This window comes from Ziziphus jujuba, chromosome 7 (genome assembly GCF_031755915.1).
Source record: "Ziziphus jujuba cultivar Dongzao chromosome 7, ASM3175591v1".
NCBI classification, from domain to species: Eukaryota; Viridiplantae; Streptophyta; class Magnoliopsida; order Rosales; family Rhamnaceae; genus Ziziphus; species Ziziphus jujuba.
The window spans coordinates 29530001-29532500 of NC_083385.1; positions in this window are offsets into that span (position 1 = coordinate 29530001).

Consider the following 2500-nt stretch of genomic DNA (forward strand, 5'->3'; position numbering starts at 1 on the left):
CCACACGAGTGCAGGTGTCCTTCGTCCCCCATTTCAGGCAGCGCCCCCAACAGTCACCAGACAAGCATCCATGAAGAAGCATCGCCCACAAATGCCGCAGCATGCAAAACCATGGCAATAGCCATATGAAGCAATGGATCGCACCGCATAAGCCCACACATTCCGAGTTTCCGACATGGTGCTGCATGCCTAGGCACCGTAGCATACCCCCGCACAAACACCCCCCTGGATCCCGCCGAGATTGCCCCCCAAGCAAGGTTCGGAAAGACTCCCGCACGAGTACAGGTGTCCTTCGTCCCCCATTTCGGGCAGCGCCCCCAGCAATCACCAAACAAGCATCCATGAAGAAGCATACCCCGCACAAACACCCACCCGGATCCCACCGAGATTGCCCCCCAAGCAAGGTTCGGAGAGACTCCCGCACGAGTGCAGGTGTCCTTCGTCCCCCATTTCAGGCAGCGCCCCCAACAGTCACCGAACAAGCATCCATGAAGAAGAATACCCCGCACAAACACCCACCCGGATCCCACCGAGATTGCCCCCCAAGCAAGGTTCGGAGAGACTCCCGCACGAGTGCAGGTGTCCTTCGTCCCCCATTTCGGGCAGCGCCCCCAGCAGTCACCAAACAAGCATCCATGAAGAAGCATACCCCGCACAAACACCCACCCGGATCCCACCGAGATTGCCCCCCAATCAAGGTTCGGAGAGACTCCCACACGAGTGCAGGTGTCCTTCGTCCCCCATTTCAGGCAGCGCCCCCAACAGTCACCAGACAAGCATCCATGAAGAAGCATCGCCCACAAATGCCGCAGCATGCAAAACCATGGCAATAGCCATATGAAGCAATGGATCGCACCGCATAAGCCCACACATTCCGAGTTTCCGACATGGTGCTGCATGCCTAGGCACCGTAGCATACCCCCGCACAAACACCCCCCTGGATCCCGCCGAGATTGCCCCCCAAGCAAGGTTCGGAAAGACTCCCGCACGAGTGCAGGTGTCCTTCGTCCCCCATTTCGGGCAGCGCCCCCAGCAATCACCAAACAAGCATCCATGAAGAAGCATACCCCGCACAAACACCCACCCGGATCCCACCGAGATTGCCCCCCAAGCAAGGTTCGGAGAGACTCCCGCACGAGTGCAGGTGTCCTTCGTCCCCCATTTCAGGCAGCGCCCCCAACAGTCACCGAACAAGCATCCATGAAGAAGCATATACCCCGCACAAACACCCACCCGGATCCCACCGAGATTGCCCCCCAAGCAAGGTTCAGAGAGACTCCCGCACAAGTGCAGGTGTCCTTCGTCCCCCGTTTCAGGCAGCGCCCCCAACAGTCACCGAATAAGCATCCATGAAGAAGCATCGCCCACAAATGCCGCAGCATGCAGAACCATAGCAATAGCCACACGAAGCAATCGATCGAACCGGACAAGCCCACACATTCCGCTTTTTTTCCCGCACCGCACCGCACCGCCCAAGCCCCGCCCCCCCGAGCCCACCTGCTGGTCGCCGACGGTGGGGCCCACCCGGCACCGTTACCGGTGCATGGTGGCCCCCACCTGCCGACGAGACCTGCCATTGTGCCCACACCCCCGCTGGGGGGTGTGGGCAGCGCTGGCAGGCCGGGGGGGGGGGCTCGCTGTTGAAGCAGGCAGGTACCACCCCCCTAAAGAGCTTATTTAGCCATTTTCTTTCTGGCAGGCTCAGATATCAATTTCAGCGAGGAGTCATAATGGCCATTTTTTTGGCTCTAGACATCGAATTTTGATGAGATTTTTTGCAGGGATGCTTAGAAAAATGGGTAGAACATTATGGAATTGGATTTGTAATTTTTGGAGCAACATAGAATTTTTTATAATTTTTTTGCCGAAAAACTAAGAAAAATTCATATAAAATAGGAAATGGGTTGGAGGTTGGTTTTTTTTGTTGGGAATGCTTTAAAATGATCCATGTGATTTTTTGGAACTTTATGTTGCACGGAAATTGCACGAAATTGCGGCAAAATGCGTACGTGGTGGGGCGGCGAGGCACGGCATGGCACACGGATGCCCCCAACGAGGCAAGGCATGGCACACGGATGCCCCAACGATGGGCACTACAAGTGCTACACCTTATATTGGGTCCACAAACATAATTTCATGGAGACTAACCCCTTTGCCATCCTTGGGCATGATGGCAAAGCCGATGGGCATGGCATGGGGCACGGTGGGCATGGTATGGGGCATCGGTGGGCATGGCATGGGGCATCGGTGGGCATCGCATGGGGCATCGGTGGGCATCGCATGGGGCACGGTGGGCATCGCATGGGGCATCGGTGGGCATCGCATGGGGCATCGGTGGGCATCGTGTGCATCGCATGGGGCACGGTGGGCATCGCATGGGGCACGGTGGGCATCGCATGGGGCATCGATGGGCATGGCATGGGGCATCGGTGGGAATCGAGGAGTCATAATGGCCTTTTTTTGCTCTAGACATCGAATTTTGATGAGATTTTTTGCAGGG